Source organism: Mauremys mutica, chromosome 4 (genome assembly GCF_020497125.1).
Source record: "Mauremys mutica isolate MM-2020 ecotype Southern chromosome 4, ASM2049712v1, whole genome shotgun sequence".
Lineage (NCBI taxonomy): Eukaryota > Metazoa > Chordata > Testudines > Geoemydidae > Mauremys > Mauremys mutica.
The window spans coordinates 135,519,505-135,546,502 of NC_059075.1; the positions used below are offsets into that span (position 1 = coordinate 135,519,505).

Consider the following 26,998-nt stretch of genomic DNA (forward strand, 5'->3'; position numbering starts at 1 on the left):
ATACTTTGCACTTCTGCCACACAGAGGTTTCTATTTGCAGATCTTAAAGCACTGAGTTAGGTAATTAGTTAGTTAGTTAGCTTTTAGATTTATAAAACAGTAACACAAAGTGCCCATCTAGATACAGTAGAAGCCTCTGACATGTATATAAAACCACATCAAATCAAGGAAAGAGACAGCAATACTGCACACATAACAATGCTAAAGAACGAGACAGGAACAAAAAATAAACCAAATTTGCCATATTACCTTAAATTGCCAAGCAGCGTTTGCCTCTTCAGTAGCTCTCCTAGGAAGATACAGGCGTCCCTGAAAGTCAGCGGTTTGGGGCTATTTTGGACATAACAAGCATTAATTAAGCCTCATGAAGTAGGTATTTGTTGTGGCTTTTGCTATTTACACAACAAAAACAATATGAAAAACACACATAGGCAAAGCTGAGTCCCAAATAACCATGTTTTCTACATACACACAAACATGCAGACCTAGCTACATACATATTGTTGCTCTGGCTGGTTTCTTCTGGTCGATTCTAAAACACAGAACATGGTGAGCACCTGTAGAGGGCTCACAAACTATTTAAAGGGATGCCATCCTATTTCCCTGTGCTACTGTATTATCTCTGTTTTACAGATGTGGAAACTGAGGCCCAAAGCAGCTAAAAGCCAGCATTTGCCAAAGTGGCCTCTGACTCTAGTTGCCTTCATTTTGAGGGCGCCTTGGGCCTGATTTTCAGAGGTGCTCCCATTGCCTTAAGTGGGAGTGCATGGGTTCTCAGCACCACAATGCTTTAAACTGGGCTCTCAGAATCATTGATCTTTTACTCTACTCCCCCAGAGAGGGGATGTCAGGCATTGGATGTGATTTGAAACACTGCATGGCCGATGACTTGGGCATCTGTTTCTGTTGTACATTCTCCCTGTATGTGTCTCCTATCCCAGCTCGGCTCATCCAGCTACGTATCTCTTCCATTCTTGTCCCTACTCTGAGCCTAACTTGGGAGACATCAGGCTAAATACACTCCAGACAGTTACTGACTTCATTGGAACAATTAATATGAGCATCACCTAGTCACAGAAGTCTTTCTCCCACATTGGTTCCAGTCTACTGTGTGTGTGTGTTTGTGTGTGTGTGTTCTGTCTATAGGATGTCTGAATATGCTTGTGGGAAGGTTTGTGATGCTAATGTGAATGTGCACATGTGTTATCTGTTTTTACATGTGCTATCTGTGTGGTATGTGCATTTGTGGCTTGCTAAATGCCCTGGGTGAAATGCTGGCCCCACTGATGTCAGTGCAAAACTCCGACTGATTTCACCCCTACCTTTTACTGGACCTTCAAATAAGTTAAACTACTGGTATTTGAACCCAAAACCCCTCCCCGTGATGTGATCATCAACACTTCTGTTTGTATAGATATGTGCTCTGTTATTGTGGTGGCATTATTATTTATCACCACCAACATGCCAACAGTGTGCTAGGAGTTTTATACACAGTAGGAGGGCAAAGTCTTCATTGCATGCACTACAGCTTGGATAATAACATGAGAGGATGCCATGTTTATAAAACTAAACTGCCTTTTATTAAAGGAACTGTTTATAGAAATGCGACAGTGGCATGGAAGACAGCCTTCCAGCCATGTGCACACAGACTGGCTCCTCTAAAACTCTTCCTTTCTGCAACCTGTTCACCTCCCACCAAGTTCCATACAGGTTGCTAACGTCTCTGCCCCAAAGAGCTTGAAAGTTACATAAGCAATAAATCACAGGACCGATGAGATGGCAGGTGTGTATATGTGTGGGTGTGAACTCTGTGTTTCTACTCTGTGTTTCCAGGAGAGCAGGTCAGAAAATGGCGGCAACTTTGGAAAATTTTGACTTTTGAGCAAAAAATCTAGCTCTGAAATATTTCAGCTGAAAACGGAAATATTTCCATTCCCAAACGGTGCCATAGAGCCTCATGGGACTGGTATTTCAGGTGCTTCTTGCTCCCATTCTCTGCTATAGGACAGACTCCCTGGTCAAACTACATCTCCCATGATGCACTACTGTGACCATTTTTGGTAGAGGAACCAGTGTTTCATAGGCATTGCCTGACCACAGTGCATCATGGGAGATTGTGTCTGGCTAGGGAGCCCAACCTGCCGAGCTCAGCAAACTACAGCGAAGTGACTCTGGTGGCATTTTTGATTGCAAATATTTTTGTTTTCAGGCATTTGTTTTTTCAATGAAAAGTTGAAGTTTTCCATTGAAAGCAGAAAATTTTGTTTAGTCAAAAAACAATTTTCCATCAAAAAACAGTTTTGACTGGTCCTAACTGACAGTCAGTCTGGGCTGAGGGCCATGTTTATGTTCTTATACCTTTATGTGTCTATAAACTGAAAGGCCAAAACTTTCCAATCAGAGTGGGTGCCTAAACTTAGGCACCTATATCCATATTTAGGCAGTTAAATAAATAGCCTGCTTTTCAGAGCCCTTGAACCCCTGCAGATCCCACTGAAGTTAATGAGAGTGGTGCCTTCATATGCCAGAGGTGAAATCAAACCTCTGGGTGTTTGTGCATGTGTCTGATAATACACTCGGTGTGTTTGCCTATATGTCTGAGGGCCCATGCGGGCTGGGTGTTTGTCCACATAGACTATGCAAACTGCATGTGCCATGCTATTCACCGGAGCATCGAACAGATCGTAACAAACATAGGTGCTAGAATGAGGGGTGCTGGGGTTACCCCCTGGCTTGAAGTGGTTTCCGTCACATACAGGGTTTGCAGTTTGGTTCAGTGGCTCTCAGCACCCCCACTATACAAATTGTTCCAGCACCTCTGCTAGCAAAACAAACAAACAAACTGGAATTAATAAAAAGTGGGATTTTTTTTAAGATACAGAAGTAAGAAAGCTCAAAAGGAAAAGTAGCTTCACCAAGTGACACTTAATTCAAAGCTTTTACTTTGGCTTTTCCACTTCAGAAGCATGAAAGCAGCTAAATTAGCAAAACAGAAGTAAACTGTTGACTGCTTCATTGCAGGATTAAGTGTGATAAATGGAGGTTTTGTTCAGCCTCTGTCCAGATGTTGTGTCTACGTTGTGGTTCCCCCCCCCCCTTTTTTTTTCTTTTTTCTTTCTTTTTTTTTTTTTACATTCTTGGCCCAGGGCCCATATATATTTTGGATACTGCAGGGAGTATATAATATCATTGGAAAATGATGTGGTCTGGTAACCTTTTAAATAACATTTCCTCCCTCCTCTCTTTTCTAATAGTTTGTTTTTCTTTCCATGTTGTCCTTTTATTGGGAGGGAATTTTTTTTTTATTTTTTTATCTTTTTTTTTTTTGAAATTAATGAGGCTAAAGCTTTAAAACAAACAAAAAAAAAGTTTGCTGTTTTCCTCCCTTAAAAAGAGACAGCAGAGGAGAGAGTAAAGGGACTCATAAGGGTGCTGGATATGGATGTGTGTGAGGCACCTTTTTTTCCTGTCTAAAAAAAACTTTCCTGATTTTTTTTGAACATTCGCAGAAAACTCAGCCCATCGAGCACGGTAGGGATTTCTCCACCGATTTCAGGTTTTGCTCACCTTTCGCCTTCTGTTGGCATTCTTAACCCCCCAGAAGGTGCTGCTTTGAGTTTTCTAGGAATTACCTGCCACTGCTGGAAGTTTCGTGTGAAAAGGGGAAGTTGACTTGCCTCTCCCAAGTTTAAAAATATGGTATCCGGCAGGAATTCAGACCTCCCAATTTTAAGAAAAACAAACAAAGCAAAGATTGTCAGAGCAGACCCCAAAGAGCTGGCCTGCCACCATGCAAATCACAGTCTCTGCATTCTTTTAAACCTGGGCCTGCCCTGCTTTGGACGCTGCCCATTCTCCTGACAGTCTGTTCCAGCATCCTGTGACTAGCATCCAAAGGAGAGAAGATCAGAGAGATGCTTTTTCTGTCTCCCTAGCAGAGAAACAGGGGTCAGAACCCTGGAAAGTGCCTCCTGGTTTTGCACTTTCTCTCTGTATTTCAGGGTCCCATTGGGCAAAGTGACATTTCCCTATCTCTGCTGCATTTTTTCACAACAGTTTGGCAGCACTTTTCAACTTTGGTCCCACAGGGAACCACAGAACCCAGCCTGCTTCACTTGCCACAATGTTGGCCACACAGGGCCAGGCACTCATTGCTGAGGTTCATTTGTTGTATAAATATTCAGACTTGTCAGAAGTATTGTGCATTTGTGATAAGGAGCCTTCCAAGCCCTCAGCTTGCAGTACAGTGATCCTACAACCTACCTACATTCTAGTTCACCTTCCAAACTCTACCATGTTCATAGACCCAGTTGCAACACAATAGTGTCCACATTCACTAAAGAACCTTTTGGTCTCACTTATGGAGATGAGACTAGCCCGATGTAGCTAGGTCAACTTAACCTTTAAATATAGGCCACGCCTGAATCACATGCCAGCACTGAACTTTGCGAGAACATCACATGACTTGTTCCAATAGCTAAACGCCATTCAGGTCCATCTACACTGCAAGACCACACTCTGTTTTAACCGTGTGAGGGTGATACTGCATTGGGTCAAGGCCCCCTGATGGAACCAAGGACCTTTGCTCCTGTCTGCAGTGTGTTAGGCGCTGTTTAATGAGGAGGGATAGCTCAGTGGTTTGAGTATTAGCCTGCTAAACCCAGCGTTGTAAGCTCAATCCTTGAGGGGGCCACTTAGGGGTCTAGAGCAAAAATCAGTACTTGGTCCTGCTAGTGAAGGCAGGGGGCTGGACTCAATGACCTTTCAAGGTCCCTTCCAGTTCTAGGAGATGGGTATATCTCCAATTATATATAAACACCGTTTTGATAGCCAGTATGGACAGGGCCAAAGTGTATTAGAAGAATCTGATTTAACTCATCTATACCAGTAATGATGTTAGTACTGGTTTACCTTGAACCAGATTTGAAGCAACTTTAACAATACTTAGCATTTTCACAGCACTTGATGTGTCCAAAGCACGGTATAAAGGATGATAATACTCCCACTCTCACTGTTTGTCTTGCCTGTTTAAGTTGTAAGCTCTTCAGGGCAGAGACAGTCTCAGACTGAGTGTATGGACAGTACCTAGCACAATGGGATTTTGATCTGGGTTGGAGTCTCTAGATGCTACCATAATACAAATAATACATTAGCATCCTCCCAGTATCCCAATGAGGTGGATTTAAAGATGACACCTCCCTACCACAAGGTGAAATGTTAGCATAGAGCGCTCCTGGGTCCTTCGTCACTGATCCAAGTCCTAAACCAAACTCAATGACCTAGTACAGTGGTTCTCAGATTTTTCCATACCACAACCTTTCCTTAGGGCTCTCATCCCATCAAGGTGAGTTCTAGCCAGGACCCACCTCCCAGTATGGGGAGGACAAGGTGCTTGCAACCTCCTGCCACAGGTTGAGAGCCCCTCACACATCGAAGTATGACCCAGACTCAAAGGTCAGGTCTCCTTTTTCCTCCCATGTAAGATTCAGGCCTTGTCTGCACTGGGCATTTACCCCCGTTTCAGCTCCCAGCCTAACTGCACCAGTTGCAAACCTCTTAGTGCCCACTGGGCAAAGCCACCACAAGCTGCAGTTTGCACTGGTGCCATTTCAAGCAAGGGCGAGCTGCGTGGGCGCTAACAGTGGCTTTCCATGTCTGCACCAGAGCTTTGCGCTGATGCAGCTACACTGATGACTGGAACGGGGGCAAACTCCCAGCTACAGGCAAGGCCTCATGTGCCGTTGATTCAGATTGCGCGGGGAGTGGGGGCATATAAAAAGGTGAGAATTTCAGAAGATAAAACTGAAAAGCAGCAGCCATTCACAGCAGTAAACACCTTGGAAACTTGCTCCCAGTTTCTCTTTCTCCTCCCCCCGCCTCCCCTTTCTCTCTTAAGGTAGCAGCTTGGGAGCTTTGCCAAAACATTGCGGTCCCGCGGGGAAGCTTTCCTCTCAGTGAAAGAGTCCTTGCGCCTGCCAGCCCAATTAAAACAACGTGAAAGGAAAGCAGCATCTGGAATTGCACTGCCTCTCACAGCCAAGTCACAATTGTTTAGTCTGAAAGTCGTTTCAGGGAGAGCTGGGCTGGCTGGCTGCGCAGTGGCCCCCACATCTGGAGCTGCGGCTAGACGGCCTCTTTGGCTGCAGTCCTGTGTGCATGTGCATTTTTAACTTTAGGATATGCTGACAAGTTAAGAAGTCAGAAAGTCAGTCACAGTAACAGCCTCAGTGGCCCCTTCCTCCCTCCTCCCCTTTCTGACACACACCCACAGAGTTGACTAAATACAATTTTCTGACATCCTTTCATCTGGAGAGAGTTTCTTCCCGTTCCAGCCTGACGCTCTAGTCCCATATGAGTTATTTGAGCCAAGCCAACACATATGAACAAAAGTCCTCTCTTTAATTTACACTTAGAGCCCTGTCCATGCAACTCATGTTCCACCTAAAGTGGAGTTCCATCACGCCTGTTACTGCCTAGGTTTCCTTAAGAACGGCAGGCAGGAATTCTGTGTCTGAGAGTCATCTCTGAACCATATTATAGATTAACTAAGGGGTGTTGCTCATAGTTTGGTTGGCTAATGTGGTCCTCAGGGAAGTTATGGAAGCCGTGACCATGATTTGATATGGTGGTAGCCTCAGATGCGCTAGGGTCAGGGACTTGCGTGACACACTATTGCATCTCAGCAAGAAGTGAGGCCGTGGTGCCCCATGGGAAATGTAGTCTGGCCAAGGGCTCAGCGCATAGAGGAAAATGGGGGCATATGGCACTGGAACTACAACTGCCATGAGGCACCACAGTGGTATTTCCAAATTGCACGTTTTGCTTGTCAACCAAAAGTTTTTCACCAATTTTTTTCACTTTTTTGGTCAACAATTTTTGGTTTTCAATATTTTGCTGAAAAGTCAATTTCCCCCCCTCATTTTCTGACCTGTTCTAATAACCAAGACCAGAAAGGACCATCTGATCATGTCCGTGTCACTAGGCTATTGATTAATTAATATATGGATATTTATTTTTACACAACTCAGAAACATACCAGATCCTTTACCAGTATGGCTCCTCTTGCCCTCCCAGGATTGTAGACATGCCCAAAGCACGTGGGAACTTGCCTGGGTTTTCCTGGAATTCACTAGCACAAAGGCAGTTATGACAGCATGGTAGGTGTGAGCAGGACAACCTGCCTGTCTTGAGAAAAATGCTGCTGTGCAGATATGTTCACCAAAACCATGACAGATGGCACATCGGAGGCTGGTCACACTTCCCATAGTTCTGCAGGATCAGCAGTGTAGTGAGAGGCCTAAGAGAAATTCCTTCCCTCTGTGCTACCGAAAACACCGCCACAATCTAGCTAGCAGCTCCTTGCCAGGCTTTGACTTGTATCGTTCGCTTTGCCCAGCTGTGTTTCTGCAGTATTAATCCGCATGCTGTTTCAAAGCAGTAAAAAGACAGTAAAATAAGGGAAAGTTTCCATTTTAAGAGATGCAGTTGTAGCAGACTGGAGGGCCCTGTCTGCCATCTGCAACCTTTACTTAGCAGCATTTTAGCCTCAGATCCACGCCTGGCTGCCTAAGATTTCTCAGCATTTTCATTAAGGCCACGAATTTTCAAAAATGGCCACTGATTTTGGGGTGCCCATCCTGGGGCATCTCAGTCTTGATATTGACACAGGCGGAACGCCCGTTGCAGCATGCAGCTCCCATCGACTCCAACAGAGCTGGCCCCACTAATCCCGTCAGAGGAAATGCAATGGCTACAGGATCTGAACACAAGAGGCTCCAAGGTTCCGTGTTGTCCCTTTGCGTTCGATATCTTGGTATCATGTTCATGTTGGGAACCCACCCACATCCTCGCAAGTTCCGCTTTGAGCTCTGGGTTCAAATGAACCATAAAACTCAAATAGAGCTTCCGATGATACCGCTCCATTTTGCTGGATTTCAGGTTCAAACTCTCCAAGGCCACCAAATGTTGCTTTGTTTCCATCTAGTACCATATATTGTCCGCCGGCTACCCAAACCTCAGCCCAGACTCACTCGAACTGTTGGCCCAGGTTGACACCACACTTGTCCCAGGTTCATTGAAAGGTCCAGGAATCCAGCTCCAGTTCTGGGTTTGTAACAAAAGGTTTGTTCAGCTCTCACAAAGGCTTGCCGCTTACACAAATGGGCCTAGGTAGGCTGCAAGAGAATGCCTTTAGCCCCTAAAGGTTTGGCTTTAGTTATTTTATGCTGATCGGTGCTTTTATTTTAAAATTTTCCTTGTGTGTGTTTGCCTGTATGGCTACAGACGAGGGGTGTTATTCCCCTGCTTGTGTATACATAGTCAAATAGCTCTCATCAAACTAGCGTGAGTAGAAATAGTGTAACCAAGGTAGCCCAGGTAACGGTAGCTGAGATGTGCCCAGTACATACCCGCTGGTTTCAGCCAGGTTTGTACTCACCACAGCTCAGCTGGGCCTTCACTGCCGCTACCTGTGCTGCTCTGGCTACATTGCAATTTATACTCACTGTAACAGCTAGCGCCAGCGTGTATACACAAGTAGAGGAATCACACCCCCTCGCTCTTAGTGTAGATGTAGCGTATGTGTGCATATGTTTGTAAATGTGTGTGTTGGTGTGCCTGTGTATATTTTTGGTGTGACTGTGTGTATACATGCATGTGTCTAGGGGTGTGTGTGTACAAAACAGGTCTAACAGCTTTTTAGGGATGGGTTATGTTGTTTCCAAAGTCTCACAAAATAATATGTTGTTCACCAAGCTCGCCTGTATAAATAAATACCCAGCATTTTCTCTTCTGACCTTTACTCTCTTGCCGGGTTTCTTGTAAGTGCAGAGCATACGAAATAACCTTTTATCATTAAAGAAGCCTGCAGCACTGCACCGCTCTATTTTTTGTGTGTGATTACAAGTCAGGGCAATTGCAGGGGTATGTCCAGAGCTATTCTTGGGCCATGGAAAGAAGGATATTGGAGTATTGCCAGCTCCAGCATTCAAAGATCATGAATCGGGCCTCCAAAAATCCTGAGATTGGGTTAAAAATCACGAGATTAAAATGATTATTATTAATAATAAATGAATGCATATGGGGTTATTTTTATCTGCCTTCTGTTTTTTGAACCTGAAGGGTGCACTCAGGTCATATTTTTGGTGTTTCCAATGCCTGTGATTTTATTACAAGTCTCATGCTATTTGGTCTATTTCTCAACCTTCCCGGCTCCCCGGAGTCTTGCGAATACACAAGAATCTCAGCTTTTTTTTTTTTTTTTAAAGAAGTACATTTTAGTCCTTATGGTTGCAGAGAAAAACTTGAAAATGTGACTCCTAAAGTTCAAAAGCCAGAAAGCTAGTTAGAAGTAGTAAGCCAAGTGGGGCTGATAGCTTACATAGTCAAAGACATGTAGAAATGAAGGCATCAAGTCCAGCCCCAAGTAAACATAGACCATCCCTGACAAGTGTTCTTAAAAACCTCTGATGATGGGGATTTCACAGCCTCCCTTGGCAGTTTATTCCACAGCTAAACCACCCTTACAGTTAGAAAGTTTTTCCTAATCTCTAACCTAAATCTCCCTTGCTGCCTAGTACTTCTTGTCATACCTCAAGAGGTAAAGATCCAGCACCCAGGGGAGAAAAGGGGATGCAAATATATCACATAAGCTTCTCGAAAGAATAGAAGGCCCACAAATGCCTGGTCATAGCCCCATACCCACAGGAATCCAAACTGAGGTCAGAGGTGACTTTCATGCAAGTAGCAGAGAACAACAAATGTATTGTTTTTACAATTTCATGATTATGGGGGCCTGCTTCAAGATTTTGGAATGCCTGGGAATTCATCTTCTGTGACACAGCCACCCCGTGACTGCTATGATGCACCAAGAGAGGAGACTGCAGTGCATTATGGGAGATGTGGTCTGACCAGGGAGCCCAGCCTATAGAGGAGAATAGGATCATGAGGCACCTAAACTATAAATCCCATGAGGCACCACAGCAGCATTTTAGAATCAAACTATTTCAGTTACCCAAAACTTGAAATTTTCTGTTGAAACATCTGCCCCCCAACAATTTCTGACCAACTCTAGTACAAACTGCTTGATGTAACTCACTCCCTCCCCCTATGGTGCCTCCATTTTCCCATCTGTAAAACAGGGGAAATAAAAATGACCTACTTCCCAGAGGCGTAGTGAGGCTTCATTCATTCGTGCTGCTAAAGTGCTTTGAGATCCACAGATTAAAAGAAAGGGCACAGTATGATCATTATCCCTTATTATTTCACAGAGCATTTTAAAAGGTTTCTTAAAGAGAATAGGCCTAATTCCGATCCTCATTTGCACTGGTTTTGCATCACTCATCTTAGTGCTTCACACCACTGTAAGAGCAGAATTGAGCCCATGTCATTTGATTCTCCAATGGAAAAAGCCAAGATATTAGATGACACAGCTTCTCTCTAATTTAGAGATCTCACCCCATCCGTAGGCACCCTCTATGCAATCTCCCTGTTGGAAAACATTGCAGGTATTGATAACTCCCTGATGGATGCCTTGTTTACCAATGTGGGTGTCATGTGAGAATGTGATAGGCCGGCAAGGGCTGTAAAAAGGATGCTGTGGACCATTTCAAACAAAGGAAAAGATTCCTATCCCCTTGAAACACCTTACAGCATAAGCAAACTGAACTTCAGGTCAGAGCCTCCATGAACAAACCAAAATGGAGGGACTACTGAAAAGGGAAATGTACTATCTTCTGTAGAAATATATTGTCTTGTCTTACTCTTAGATTGGAAGCTCTTTGGGGCAGGGACTAGCTTTTTGTTCTCTGTGTGTACAGTGGGGTCCAGGTTCATGACTGGAGTCCCTATGGGCTGTCGTAATGCTTTCATGGGGCAGAACTTACCAAGTCCACTGTCTCCAGAGAGACAGAATACATACACCCGTCTGCTGGCTCAGCTGAGGTTACGCGCCCCACTTTAATGCAACAGCACTGAGATGAATTGATAATAAAACAAGAATTCGTTTATTAACGAAGAACAGGGCTTTAAGGGATATTATGCAGAGATAACAGAAACAGAAAATGGTTACAAATAGAAGTGTAACACGCTTTCTAGCAACGAAAAGGTAACGGGCTGCAATCCTTGTCCCAGGCAGTTTTCTCACCTACAGCTACTTCTTAGCAACACCAACTCACATGGCTGGGGATCCACCATTCATAGATGCAAAGAGCACTGCTGAACTCTTTGTTCCCGCAGCAATGGATAACAAGATGCCCTTTTGCTTCTCCTTATATTCCTCAAAGTTTCCTTGTCTCAAGAGCCAACATGATCCCCTGGGATTCAGACTCCAGTATGTCCTGACACCGCACTGTTCCATCCTTCTGGCATTTGGTGTTCACCTCAGATGCACAAGAACTGCCCATTGTCTGACCCTCCCTCTTGTCTGAAAAAAAACCTGGTTTTCCCTTTGTTTGGTAACAGACTTTGAAGCGTAATATCAGTAAGTATCCATAATTCCTCCAAGAGTGCTAATACATCCATTTCACAATCATATTAATGACCAATGTGTCCCCAGCTTTCATAAGATTTCTCACGTGATATTCTTTATAGACAAGTACCCTGACAGCACTGTGTTAAGTGTAGTGAGTTTGTCAGGCTGGATAGGAACTGCTGTTACATGGCAGTGAACCCTTCACCAGTGGGCTGTTAAGGTTTCAGTTGTGTTTTGCAATCATTCAGTGCTCAGGGTGTTTGCAAGAGCTCTGCTTTTTTCTTTGCTTGGACATAGCAACAAGAACACCGCAGCACCCCACTCAGGCTCTCTGTCTGGGAAGCTCACCCCTTAAAGACACTGTCCCCAATAGCACTTCTTCCCTTCCAGCCAACATTTTCCACGGTACAACTAATAAATGATAATTATATCTCTGCCACCCGTGCAGATCTTGGCTAACCCACCGGATTTCAATGAAGTTACTTTGCAAGGGGGTGAGCTAAAGCCCTCTGAAGTCAATCCAATTAATGGTGTTACTCTGGATTTACACTGGTGTAAATGAGAGCAATATCTGTCCCCTTCTTACACTGATTTCCCACCTCTAGCAGTGGGGGAGCTTCAGAGCATGCCCTTCCTTGCCTGTTTATAATCAGACCCATTGCAATCTTCACGTTCTGCAGTAAATTATCTCTGAATGCACCTTAACGTGTCAGGTTTTCGTATCCAGCTGTCCCTACTATTCCCAGGGCTTTCTGGTCTCTCTGGCTCTGAATCTCCTACCTCCTCCTCCAAGTGCCCAAGCTTGTCTCCAGAAGGGGAGGAACTGGCTGTGAGGTTTCAGGTGTTGAATAGTCTCTTTGGAGGTGAACGCAAAAGTATTTTGCCCTGGAGCCATCAGGTAAGAGCCAGAAAACAGGCTGTGGGCAGGAAAGGCTGGATGTTTTCATGTAAACATTGAGAGCGAAAGCAGCTTCCATCTGCTTGAAGGGAAGGGTCAGGGAAATTAAAAGCCAGAAATGTTCCTTCTCTCCCTCTTTCTCTCCTTGCTCTTCGCTGCATCTGGCTCAGGAAAGACCTGGTCTAGAACCATCTAGCAAATAAAAATGAAACTAGGGCTTGTCCACAGGAGAAGTTACACTGGTTTAAAAGAGCTTATTCCCCTATATGTGTATCCATACAAGGGGTCTTGTGCTGCTTTACCTATACCAGTACAGTCAAAGCGGTGTGTGTAGACAAGGCCTTAGCTTAAATCAATTAGGAATCAGTTTAAGCTAAACTGAGATAAGAGTGTCACCCAGGTGTTCACAGTATAACTGCATCCACACTGAGGGAGCATCTTGCTTTAACTATACTGGTCTAATTAAAGTTGTAGAAGATTTGCATGTAGAAAAAGCTTCTAAGGATATGTCTATACTGCCCACAAAGCCTCAGTTCTGACTCAGGTTTGAGCCCAAGCCCCAAGTCCATGCATCTACAAATCAGTCTAACTTGGGTCAGCAAGCACTTGGGACCTGGGCCCTAGGATCCTGCTGCGGGGGCAGGTCAGAGCCCAAGTCCTGCTGAGACTCGGGTCCAAGTCCTGTCATTTTGCAGTGTGGATTCAGCTCAAGCCGCAGGCCCAAGTCAGAAGGTCTGCGTGGCACAGTATGGACGCATTAACACGGCTGTGAGACCTAGATCCAGCAATTGTAAACCCATCTTTACAAGGTAGCATGGATGCTCAAGCACGGGCCTGGAAACCCCAGGTGCACAAGCGTGGATCCCATAGACCTGGGTTTAGTGTGCTGTGTTGACATACCCAAAGTCATCATTGCAAATTGGGCCAAGTCTAACCACAAAATGACTCTGCTTTAACTAGACGTGTGCTTTTTAAAGTGATGAATCTGGTGCAAGCCCTGGTGTAGACACTCTTAAATGACTTTAAACCTGACTTTTTCCATTTTAGTTTGTCTACTCCTTACTCAATTACGCTAAATCGATATAAGCTTATTGGAGACAGTGTGGCCTAGTGGAAAGACCATTGGGCTGGGACTCGGGAGACTTCGGTTCAACATCTGGATCTGCTACTGGTTTGATGAGTGACTTTGAATAAGTTGCTTCACCACCCTTTGCCTCAGTTTCCCCATTTGTAAAGTGGAGATGATGATGACAGTGATTCCTTTGTAAGCACTTTGAGATCTACTCATGAAAAGTTCTCTGTAAGGGCCAGGCATTATTATTACAATGATTTAAGTGTCCCGACAGGGGTGTTCACTGATTTAACTAAACTAGTTTTAAAAACCAATTTTAGTTCAACCAGTGCAACATTGTGTGTAGCCCAGACCTAAGGGTACAGATTTGCCAAGAGATGCTAAATATAATTCAGAGACGTCTTAGCCAATTGCTGAGATGAAAAACTTCACAGGAAGACTGGAAGTTGCGGCATACTGACACGGGATGCTGTAGCCAAGGAGGAAGTATGTTGTGTGCAAAATTAATGAGAACCAAACTTTTCACTCACCCTTCCCCCCGCGCGCGCACACAGTTTCTGGGTTTATTTTATATTTTTCCTCATAAAGGTTTGGGCCTGTGTTACTCTCCTATCAAAGCCAGTGGCGGCCCCTAGGATAAACATGCGGTCAGAAGACAGAAAACTCCAGGCTAAAACACTGTTCGTTTCACCCATAGCAGCATAAACTGAGAGGCTTTTAAGAAGGGCGAATGGTTTTCAGTAAATCTCTCATATCAGCAGAAACCTTTGAAAGCGTTTGTTTAAAGGCTGTGGAGATAAACAGCCCAGCCAAGTGTTTGTTTAAGATGTATGTACTCTGTGTCGACTGGTAGGCTGGTATTTATATCAATGGGGGCAGGAAGGCGAGCCAGGATCCTTTTGACCCTTTGCTAGCTCCGACTGCGTGAGCAGGGCGTTCTAAGAGCTGGAGGGACTCCAGCCTTCTGGCATTAAGCGCTGGCAGTCTCCTTTGGGTGTCATGACGGGAAACCTGAATGCAGCTGTGGGTAAAATGAGGCAGCAGGATCAGAGCCTCTGCAAAGTACTCACAGGTTTCATGTGATCGCTGTTATTTCTTTGTCCTACAGTTGTGCTTAAAGGTCCCATCCAAATTTGAGTCCCCATTGTGCTAGGTGCTGTCCGAACAAATGCATGGTAAGAGACTCCTTGCCTTGGAGAGCTTGCAATCTAAATAGACAACAAGAGAGGAGAAAGACAGTGTCTTTAACTCCATTTAATTGGGGGGTGGGGAAGGGAATTGAGGCACAGACTTGCCTTAAGTCACACAGGGAGTTTGTGTCAGAGCTAGGAATTGACCCCAAATCTCATAGGTGCCGGTCTTGTGCCTTAACCATGCGACCATCCTCATTACAATGAAAGTCAAGGGCTATGCTGGGGCTACCAGGGTTAAGGTTCATACAAGATTATTCCATTTTGAGTGAAACAGATTTTTGGGAACGAGATGCTAGACGGGGCTAGACACAGCCTAGCAGCCTGCTGTCCACGCTTGCTTTGATGGGTGTAGAACAGATGTGATTCCAGAGGGATTATACCAAGATAATGAGTGAGGTACAGAACCCAAATAGAATAGAATGAAGCTAGAGCAGGAGTGGCCAACCTGGGGCTCCTGGAGCCACATGCGGCTCTTCAGACGTTAATATGTGACTCCTTGTATAGGCACCAACTCCGGGGCTGGAGCTACAGGCACCAACTTTCCAATGTGCCAGTGGCGTGCTCACTGCTCAACCCCTGGCTCTGCCACAGGCCCTGCCCCCACTCCACCCCTTCCCACCCCCTCTCCTGAGCCTGCTCTGCCCTCACTCCTCTCATTCTCCCCCCCCCCCCCGCCTCCTGCAGGCCACAAAACAGCTGATCTGGAGGTGCGGGGAGGGAGGGGGAGGCGTTGATCCGTGGGGCTGCCGTGGGTGGGAGGCACTGGGAGAAGGATGGGGAAGCTGATGGGGGGCTGCTGACATATTACTGTGGCTCTTTGGCAATGTACATTGGTAAATTCTGGCTCCTTCTCAGGTTCAGGTTGGCCACCCCTGAGCTAGTGCACATTTTAGTAATTACAGGGGAGCAGTAGCATTGCAGAATGGATAGGCATTGTAACAGAGGACAGACACCATAATCTGGGCAGGGTGTGAACATGGTAGAAGATCATATTATTATTATATTTATTATATGTATTGTGGTAGAACCTAGGAGCCCCAGTCATCGACCAAGTCCCCAGGATGGTAGGCACTGTACAACCAGAACAAAAAGCCTCACTCCAGATCCCTACTCCAAAGAATTTAATGCAGTGAAAGGGATGAGAAGTCAGATGATAAATTAGCAAAAACTCCATCGTGCTAGCCACAAAATTCACAACAGCAAACCATTGACCAAGAAGCAGAGCAGTTCAAAAAATGGTCATTGCTGTTCTTGGAAAAGTTTGGAAATTTGTTTAAATTTTCAAAGATTTTTTTTAAATGAAAAAACTGAATTCTTTTATTGTTGCCAGCCAAACACATCTGAAGTGATTTGGGATGTTGTCAAATCACTGGAAAAGATGGGAGCAGGTAAGAGAGAGAAAATTTTTGCCAAAAAAAAAAAGTGTTTTTTCCCAAAAAAAGAGCCATTTTTCAACCCAAAATAATTTTGACCATCATTACTTGTATCACAAACCAGGTCAGGAGAGAGGTGTTTGAGAGTCATGAGTAGGACAAGCCCAGAGTTGCCTTTGAGTCATATTTATGCTTTCTCTCCATTGCCTGCTAAATTTAGCTCTGGGAAGCCAGCTTCCTTTTCTCTGTGTGTGAATCTCTCTCTCACACACACACACACACTGGACATGGCAGAGAAAGCTGCTGGTCACAGCCAGCTTAGCACCTGAGCCTGTAAGTTACTGGTGCTCAATCTCTGTGCAGCACAGGCTTAGGGGAGAGGCTTGAGGAGGTCAAATTGCCCTAGTCTGACGGGTTGGAAAAGCCCGGTCAGCCAAGACCAAAGGATTTCAGACTCTCTGGGCGACATGCCTGTTCTGACACCCTCCCTCCCATGCCTGCCCCTGCATTCGTCAGGATGGCTCTTTTAAAAATAGGAATATCAGACAGGAAGGAACCTGGTGGGCTACTACGTCCAGTCCCCTACAATCACAGGCAAACCTGTCATATCATCCCCTTCATAAACTTATCAAGCTCTATCTTAAAACTAGTTCGGTTCTTTGCTCCTCACAAATCCTCTTGGGAGAATGTTCCAGAACCTCAGTCCTCTGGTGGGTACAAACCTCTAATTTCTAGCACTCATTGATTCCTGGCCCATTTATCCCCATTTGTTCTTGGGCCAACGTTGTCCTTTAGCTTCAATAGCTCTTATCCCTCCCTGGTGTTTACCTCTCTGACGTATAGAGAGCAATTGTCAATATCAGCCAGTCTGTCTCCTAATGACACACAGCCCAACTGTGCTCTCGGGGCAGGTCTATGCTTAAAATGATGCTGCAGACAACAGGAGAGCTTCTCCCATCGTCGTAGCTAACCCATCTCCATGAGAGGCGGGAGCTACGTCAGTGGTAGAACCCCTCCCGTTGGCAGAGCGCTGTCCACGCCAGGGGTTTGGTCGGTATAACCACGTTGCTCAGGAGGGTGTTTTTTCACACCCCTGAGTGGCAGCATTATACTGATGGAAGTGTATAGTGTAGACCTCAGAAGAACTCCAGCTGATTGTAACCTCAATGGAGTTGCTCTGGATTTATACTGGTTTAACTGGGAGCAGAATTTGGCCCATTTCCAGTGATTGGATGATATGTGGAGTCCCACAGGCTGTGTTAGGCATATTAACAACAGTTGTAATACCTTACTGTAACACCAACGCCCCAGGTGAGACATCAGCAATGGACATCAAACCTGGGACCTCTGAAGCTTAAGAGATGAGCCTCTAATGCCTGGTAGCAGTCTCATCAATCGCTAGTTGGCCTAGCCGCTACGAGAAGGCAGAACCGGCTCCAGACCCCAGTGCGCCAAGCACGCGCTTGGGGCGGCATGCCGCAGGGGGCGCTCTGCCTGTCGCCGGGAGGGCGGCAGGCGGCTTCGGTGGACCTCCCGCAGGCGTGCCTGCGGAGGGTCCGGAGGTCCACGGCTCCAGTGGACCTGCCACAGGCATGCCTGCGGATGCTCCACCGGAGCTGCGGGACTAGCGGACCCTCCACAGGTACATCTGCAGGAGGTCCACTGGAGCCGCGGGACCGGCGACCGCCAGAGCGCCCCCCGCGGCATGCCGCCGTGCTTGGGGCGGTGAAATTACTAGAGCCGCCCCTGCGAGAAGGGGACAGAGTGCCACATGGCTTATGTCATCTTATCTTTCATCCTAAAGGGTCCCCAGAGTTCTCTACGAAGATAAAATATACAGGCACTACTTCATCTACCATTGCTGGGGTGGGGTACGCTGTCTGTTTAACAACATGCAACAACACGATGCAACCGTTTAGGATAGGGACGCAAAGGAAAATGCTCTATGCAAGTGAACCTGTAGGATGGAATTTAAACCATCTTTATTTGGTGTAAATCAGCATAATTCCACTGACTTCAATGGAGCTAAATCAATTTACATCAATCCCAAAGAAGGTAATTATGCAAACTGGAATCTGGTCAGGACACCAGGGTTCACACTCTTGCCAAACCTGCCATGAGATTTCCAATGGCTCTCAAGGGTCATCACCTCAGATAGCCGCCTCATCAGAAAGACAGAACCTCCAGCATCCCAGGGATCCTAACACCACCCAGGGATGGAGGGTGATTTAGTTTTGTCTTGGTGCATAGCTTGCCTTATACATCTTAACTTCTCTTAGAATTAGTGAGTTATTCCTGTGGCTTCCTGGCCACCAAGCCGTCCTTGAAAGCAGTGACCGAGATGATCTAATTCTACTAATGCAGCGAGCCCCCAGTGCCTTGCATGGGTAAGAAAGTCATCACCGTAATTATACCTGGGGCTTTATAACCAGTAAAACATCTTCCACAAATTCCCTGCCCTAATCTAAAGATTAATATTTATCATTTATTTTGCACAAGCAGCCTCAACTCGGGGGGGGGGCATTTGTCACAGGCGTTGTATATGTCTCAGTAAATGATCGTTCCTAATCCAAGTCCAGTAAGAATAACAAGGAACAAGGTGAGACTGAGCCTAGAGTGTCTGCAGGGGCAGAATCCCAGTAGCCTCCCGTTGGATCCCAACACCAAGGTAGAACATGGCTAGGAAGGAATGAAAGGCTCCTGCCAAAGAGAAGAATGGGAGTAGATAGAAGCAGCAAATCAGGGGTGCCTATTGGCTGTAGGGTTTGCCCGGCTGCTGCCCTGAAGATAAAAGGTTTTGAAACTAACAGCTGGAATTAAGCAGCTGAATCTATCTATCAGTGGCATTATCTGGCCCCCCATTACTGTGGTATCTGAGTGCCTCACACTTTTTAATGTATTTATCCTCACAACCCCACTTCAAGGTAAGAAAGTGGTACTATTCCCAGAGCAAATAAGGACTAGTTTAAGATCTCTATGTGCCTAATTGTCTTTGACAATTTGGGTGTAAGTAACTTGCCCAAGCTCACTCAAAGAGTCTGTGGCAGAATGCAGAATTGAACATTTCCCAACTGGAGCGCTAACCACTGGGCTATCCTACCTCACTGAGGCAGCCTTGTGAGCGTCCAGAGCTATAATTGCAAATCATGTGTCCACCAACGTAATCGTGGAGTTTGTCGCTGTTGTCATTTAATCAGTGATTCCATATTTCAAAGTTCAAAGTGAATTTGGGGCTGGCAAAAGATGCTGGCTTGAAAGCATCTCAAGACTGAAATCCTGAATTTATCCATAGAACAAGGAACAGGAAACAGGAAAAAACAGTGTAAGCTTCTCCAACACTGCCTTGACGGGCATGAGGAGATGCAGTCTGTGTGAATCATAGAATATCAGTGTTGGAAGGGGCCTCAGGAGGTCATCTAGTCCCACCCCCTGCTCAAAGCAGGACCAACCCCAACTAAATCATCCTAGCCAGGGCTTTGTCAAGCCGGGCCTTAAAAACCATGAAGGATGGAGATTCCACCACCTCCCTAGGTAACCCATTCCAGTGCTTCGCCACCCTCCTGGTGAAATAGTGTTTCCTAATATCCAACCTAGACCTCCTCCACTGCAACTTGAGTCCATTGCTCCTTGTTCTGTCATCTGTCACCACTGAGAACAGCCGAACTCCATCCTCTTTGGAACTCACCCTCAGGTAGCTGAAGGCTGCTATGAATTCCCCCCTCACTCTTCTCTTCTGCAGACTAAACAATCCCAGTTCCCTCAGCCTCTCCTCATAAGTCATGTACCCTAGCCCCCTAATCATTTTTGTTGCCTGCCATTGGACTTTCTCCAATTTGATCACATCCTTTCTGTAGTAGGAGGCCCAAACCTGGACGCAATACTCCAGATGTGGCCTCGCCAGTGCCGAATAGAGGGGAATAATCACTTCCCTTTATCTGCTGGCAATGCTCCTACTAATGCAGCCCAATATGCTGTTAGCCTTCTTGGCAACAAGGGCACACTGCTGATTCCTATCCAGCTTCTCGTCCACTGTAATCCCCAGGTCCTTTTCTGCAGAACTGCTGCTTAGCCAGTCAGTCCCTAGCCTGGTCTATTTGATCCTTAGCCTCTCTGCTGCTGATGGCTAGGAGCTTAGTTAATATGGTGGCGAGGGCCGGGTGAGTATTTAGATATTATTTAGATGATTTTGTGGGGGTGACACTTATCTACTAGGTTAAGGATTGAGACCCACCAAACTTATTCCCAGCCAGCCACTTTAACGGGTGGGGGCCCCAGCTCTGGTCTTTGTCACGCTCCTCTTCTAATTGTATATTTATTTAAGACAATACTTCCTGAGAAGCAGCTTTCCCCCTACAACTGGAATTCATATCTCTGGGATTCTTATCACCTTTCACAAAACACCTATTTCCCCCCACTAATTTCTGTACAAAGGAAAACCTTGTGTAAGAAATTGATTTAAAACCGATACTTTTCTTTTCAAGCCTCTGCATTTCATCTTTCTCCTAAGAAGGGAAGTCCCTTCTGTTGAGTATACAGCCTGTAATTTCCCTGTCAGATCCCAGCCAGCAGGTCAGTGTTGTGACTGACTGTATGAGGATAGCTCCCTTAAGGGTAATTACACTAAATTCCCTTTTGAAGGACAGCTTTCTCTGGATATGATACAAGGAACCTGCTTTTTCCATTCACTTAAATTCATGGATTCAGCAGCTGTCACTAAGAACCCAGCAGTTAGAGACTTACATCTATTCCAACTTCAAGGTGAGTCCTGAAGAGGAGGTAATGACAGTATTGGAGACCGAGGGGCTAATTATTTAACACCCGATGAGTTGCTTGGAAGGGAAAAAGGGACCAGAAAGCGTGAAGAAGGGAAGGTCTATGTCGGCAAGTGTGGAGAATGGGAATGTCTCAGTTCCGGGACATCTTGGATTGAGAATGTGGAGAGTGGAAAGCCATTGGCTCTCAGATTGTCCTGGGATGGTGAGTGCGGAGAATGGACATGACTTGACCCTACAAGCATTTGCAAATGAAGAGTGAGGCAACAGAAATACCTTTCTTCCAGGAGACTCAATGAAAGAGAGAGCCAAAAGCAAAGGCTTTCTTTCCTCGAATTGCCCAAGTCGGGAGGTTGTGACATTTGAAGGACAGATGCTTTGGTTTGGAGGTACCCAAGGAATGATCGGAAAAGTCTTGGATCTGGAGTCCGGAGAATGAAAACACGCCATAACTGAGAAAGTGAACCAGAGAACTATCTCTGTCCTGAGACTGTCTAGGATGGAAAATCCAAGAAAGGGATGGGGAAGTGCAGATAATTTGGAGGAAATGCCAGGTCTCTCCCCAGCTGAGAGACAACATATTGTTGAGATTTCTAATTCCTGGAAGAAATTGATGAGGATGGAAGAAAGCTGGGCATTTGATCCAAGAATAGTCCCTATACATAAATGAACTTCTCTTTCTTCCTTTCACCTTCCAAAGACTTCATTCCTTACTTCTCTGCATCCAGATAGTTCCTGGGGGTTCACCCTCGCTGTGCATCCAGGAGTCACTCATCAACAACAAACAGTTAAAAGGAAGAAAATAGGCTGGAAATATCAATGCACTTTGGTAACAATAAACCCTGCTTTTAATTTATGCTAATATGTAGGGTTGTGGTGACAGTAAGAACAAAATTACAGAGTGGCTTTCTAGCTGGTAATTATCCCCCCATTTTCGTTGCTCGGGAAGATGGACACACAATTATGCTCTCTTGCTGTATATTAATACGGATTCTTGACATCTTCAGCAGACCTGGAGCTGTCATCGGGCTTTTTGTCTACTTTAATTGAAAATTAATGGTTACTGTGTTACCACGGAAACCATGGCAATGGACGCCAATAGCGCTCACATATCAAACAGGCACTGGTGGCATTATCTGTCCCTGTTGACCTTGAAAGTTAAAAGAAAAACTTAAATAAAAAAGGGAGAGGGGGGGAATCCACCCTGAAAACAGAGGCTTGAATATTGTATATTGAAGGGGGGAAAAAAGACGGAGAGGGGGAAAAAAACCTTAGTGTCTTTTGTATCCTGAAGGGGAAAGGAGGGGGGGAATAAAAGGGCCTAAACTGAAAGTGTCAGAGTGGCAAAGCGGAGAATTATGTTTGAGTACAAAAGCATTACGGCCCATCTTGTGAGCAGCTCTTGGTGCGGTATTGATGTTCTGATGGCGCTGTGAGGTGTATTATACCATCAAAATGCAGAAGATAGGCCCAGGCGAAAGAGTCATGGTGGAACTGACACAACATTGCGCAGACAGTAATGATGGAGTGAAAGAGTTGTGTCTGCCGGGCCATCAGTTTGAAGACATAACAAAAGAGCTCAAATGGGTCAGAAGGATGGGGGTGGGAGAGGGAGAGAAAAGGGGTGTGTGTGGGACCGGGGGGGAGAAAGTTAATGGTTGGTTGGAAGATAAGAGAATTTAAAAAAAAAAGGAAGAAAGAAATAGACTGGAGGGAAGAGAATCCAGATTTGCTTCGAATGGAAATGTTGACTGAACGACCGGTGATTTCAGCAGTGTTTGGTTCAGAGGGGTCAGTAACTGCTCTGGAAAGGGTATTTGAACTATCCTACCTTCCAATGCTTAATTTGTAATGAAAGAGATGTTGGAGCTCAAGCAGTTAGGTGTTGGGGCTCAAGCAATTTTTTAATTTTCACAACAGATGCACCAGGCCCGGAGGTGCCGGGACTATGAACTGTCAAGCCCAGAGGTGCCGGGGCTTAGCCCTGGCACAAATTAAGCACTGCTACCGTCTCTCTTTAGTAAGACACAGCAGCTGGGACTCTGATGACACACTTTCTGCTCACAAACCAGGGGGGACTCTGGGATAGCACAGCTTTGAATGTGGACTAGAGGGGGTCTGGGATAGCCAGACTCCTAAAGCAGGCCAGGTGGGCTCTGGCAGTAATTGCTTGTTCATACAGGCCAGAGGAGATAAAACCCCTCCACTGTAGGCCAGAATGAGCTCTGATGGTAAGAGGTATGACAATAAGACCCCTGCCCCTCAGTATGGGGCAGAGGAGGTCCTGTAGGTGAGATGCACAGAGACAGAGACAGCCCCCATCCCAGGGCCGCCCAGAGGGGGGGGCAAGAGGGGCAATTTGCCCCAGGCCCCGAGCCCCACGGGGGCCCCCACCAGAGTTTTTCGGGGCCCCTGGAGCGGGGTCCCTCACTCGCTCCGGGGTGCCCGGCAAACTCTTGCGGGGCCGGGCGCAGGAGCTTCTGCCGCTCCCGGTCTTCGCCGGCAGGGGAGGAGGGGTCCTTCCGCTCCGGGGTGGAAGGACCCCCCCGCTGGCGAATTACCGCCGAAGACAGAGCGGGACCCGCCGCCGAAGTTCAGCTCGGTCTTCGGCGGTAATTCGGCGGCGGGGGGCCCTTCCGTTCCGGGACCCGCCACCGAAGTGCCCCGAAGACCCGCGGCGGGGGGCCCCCGCCGCCGAATTACCGCCGAAGACCGGGCTGCGCTTCGGCGCCGGGTCCCGCTTCGGCGGTAATTCGGCGGCGGGGGGGCCCGCCGCGGGTCTTTGGGGCACTTTGGCGGCGGGTCCCGGAATGGAAGGGCCCCCCGCCGCCGAAGACCCCGGGCCCCCGGAATCCTCTGGGTGGCCCTGCCCCATCCAGGATGGGATGGGAGGACCCCAAGGTGGGAGACATGAAGACAATCCCTGCCTGCTTTGAAGTTATGGAAACCTTGGGTTTAGCAATAGGCTCTTCCTTTTCTCTTTCACAACACTGCCTGAAATGAGGTGGGACATTTCTTTTCTGGGAAGTGCTATTAAATCCAGTTCCTCCCATGGCACCTTCTGGTAAATTCTCAGAATGGAGAGGAGTAACTAGTGGTGTTCCCCAAGGGTCAGTCCTAGGACCAATCCTATTCAACTTATTCATAAATGATCTGGAGAAAGGGGTAAAAAGTGAGGTGGCAAAGTTTACAGATGATACTAAACTGCTCAAGATAGTTAAGACCAAAGCAAACTGTGAAGAACTTCAAAAAGATCTCACAAAACTAAGTGACTGGGCAACAAAATGGCAAATGAAATATAATGTGGATAAATGTAAAGTAATCCACATTGGAAAAAATAGCCCCAACTATACATACAATATGATGGGGGCTAATTTAGCTACAACAAATCAGGAAAAAGATCTTGGCGTCATCATGGATAGTTCTTTGAAGATGTCCACGCAGTGTGCAGAGGCGGTCAAAAAAGCAAACAGGATGTTAGGAATCATTAAAAAGGGGATAGAGAATAAGACAGAGAATATATTATTGCCCTTATATAAATCGATGGTACGCCCACATCTTGAATACTGCGTTCAGATGCGGTCACCTCATCTCAAAAAAGATATATTGGCACTAGAAAAGGTTCAGAGAAGGACAACTAAAATGATTAGGGGTTTGGAGAGGGTCCCATATGAGGAGAGATTAAAGAGGCTAGGACTTTTCCGCTTGGAAAAGAGGAGACTAAGGGGGGATATGATAGAGGTATATAAAATTATGAGTGATGTGGAGAAAGTAGATAAGGAAAAGTTATTTACTTATTCCCATAATACAAGAACTAGGGATCACCAAATGAAATTAATAGGCAGCAGGTTTAAAACAAATAAAAGGAAGTTCTTCACACAGCGCACAGTCAACTTGTGGAACTCCTTACCTGAGGAGGTTGTGAAGGCTAGGACTATAACCGCATTTAAAAGAGAACTGAATTAATTCATGGAGGTTAAGTCCATTAATGGCTATTAGCCACAATGGGTAAGGAATGGTGTCCCTAGACTCTGTTCGTCAGAGGATGGAGATGGATGGCAGGAGAGAGATCACTTGATCATTATCTGTTAGGTTCACTCCCTCTGGGGAGCCTGGCATTGGCCACTGTCGGTAGACAGGATACTGGGCTAGATGGACCTTTGGTTCCTTCACTGACCTTCCCTCCCTCCTGGTGCACTGAAGGGTAAGCACAGAAACTTCCCCTCCAGCCACTCTGTGGGATGCTTTAACTTTTTTTTGGTTGAAGTTAGAGGGAGGAAGCCCCCTAAGGAATAAAGTGAACTTCCCAAAAGCTGTTTCTCTAGTTCAGTTTGCTGGGGCATGGATAGCTTAGGGACCCCTTCTAGGAAAAGCTGCCTTTCTTTACAACAAGACCGGACATGATGTTTAATGATGAGTTGGGAATCTGACCTTGCTCCTGTTACATTCAAGGAGTGTTTTGCCACTGAGGTCAATAAGTGTGAGACCAGGTTCATTGGAATTCAAGATTTAGGCCTCATAGCTAGACAGGGTCCTGACACAGCTGTGCTCAGAAGACAGCAGGCAACATGCGCAAGGCCGGCAGCGGGTGAGGAAGCCCATGGTGTGGCTGCTGCCATCCTGTAGGTCACATGACTTGAAGGAAAGGGGAGCCACCATACGCAGTGCCCACCTCTTCTTTCTGTCTTGAGGGAGGATGGTGCAGTGGTTAGGGCACCAGCAGGAGACATGGAAGCAGAGCTGGCTGGGATATTTTTTTGACTAAACCGTTTTTCATTGGAAAATGCCGATTCTTTGAAACCAAAACTTTTTGTGGGAAAGGAGTTGGTTTCAACAGAACTTTTGCTGGAAGGAATTTCTGGTCAAGACAGAGAGAACCTGATTTGGAGCGAGGACTTCAACCTGGGTCTCCACAGTCCAAGTGCGGGCTCTGACCCAGGTGCTTATTCTAGTGTCTCTCCCACACATTCTGCCTCTGTTTTATTTTATTTAATTTTCTTTTTGTTTGTTTTTTTGGGGGGGGGAGAATGAAAGGTCTGGTGTTTGTTTCAATGTGCAATGGGAAGACCTTTTGAAATCTTTTAAATATTTCCATGATGGGAAAATCATTTCCCACCCAGCTCTACTTGGGATGAATACAGTAAAAAATGTATTCAGGGATGAATACAGGGAAAATACAATACAAATTATGATGTTCTCAGGTATTATTGTAATGGGGGGCATGCCAGTACTTTAGCTAGACAGAAGATTCATTTGCAGGGCACCCATTGTTTCATAGCAGGGTCTTCAGCCACTCCTGAGAGAATGTCTCAGATAAAGTAAGAAAGGAGCAAACAAGGGTCCAAGATTCAAACTAACCTTCTGTGCAGGTTCACAAAAGGTTGGTTAACTTCTCCCTCCGCCCCTTCCGAATCCTGTTTTCATTTTTTGCTGCGTCTGTGTTTTCTGGTTCCTACAGGGAGCCCAATGAAAGCCAAAATAAATCCCCAGAATGGCAGTTCCATGCTTCCATGTTGGAAGCAGGGAGACTTGGAAGTCTTGAGGCCGAGCGTCAAAATGAGGCTTGAAGGTACCTCAATGAATGGCTGCGAGTGAGCATCAGACCCTGTCCACATTTAGAACTTTCAACGTGTTTGTGACAGGTTAGTGATCTAGTTTGTGTGCCAGGGCCGCCCAGAGGATTCCGGGGGCCCGGGGTCTTCGGCGGCGGGGGGGCCCTTCCGTTCCTGGACCCGCCGCCGAAGTGCCCCGAAGACCCGCGGCAGGGGCCCCCCTGCCGCCGAATTACCGCCGAAGCGGGACCCGCCGCCGAAGCGCAGCCCGGTCTTCGGCGGTAATTCGGCGGAGGGGGGCCCCGCCGCGGGTCTTTGGGGCACTTCGGCGGCGGGTCCAGGAATGGAAGGGCCCCCCGCCGCCGAATTACCGCTGAAGACCGGGCTGCACGTCGGCGGCGGGTCCCGCTCCGTCTTCGGCGGTAATTCGCCGGCGTGGGGGGTCCTTCCGCCCTGGAGCGGAAGGACCCCCCGCCGGCGAAGACCTGGAGCGGCAGAAGCTCCTGCGCCCGGCCGCACAAGAGTTTGCCAGGCACCCCGGAGCAAGTGAGGGACCCCGCTCCAGGGGCCCCGAAAAACTCTGGTGGGGGCCCCCGTGGGGCTCGGGGCCTGGGGCAAATTGCCCCTCTTGCCCCCTCCTCTGGGCGGCCCTGTTGTGTGCACTCACA

General features: G+C 46.6%; 1 long non-coding RNA gene across 1 annotated transcript; it reads right to left on the reverse strand.

Moving 5' to 3' along the window:
• Positions 1–249: 249 nt before the first annotated feature.
• Positions 250–26,376, reverse strand: LOC123368102. Its single transcript, XR_006578686.1, has 3 exons — positions 26,137–26,376; positions 14,511–14,648; positions 250–330 (listed from the first exon to the last, which is right to left on the reverse strand). It is a non-coding gene; the product is annotated as an uncharacterized LOC123368102 (long non-coding RNA).
• Positions 26,377–26,998: the final 622 nt, after the last annotated feature.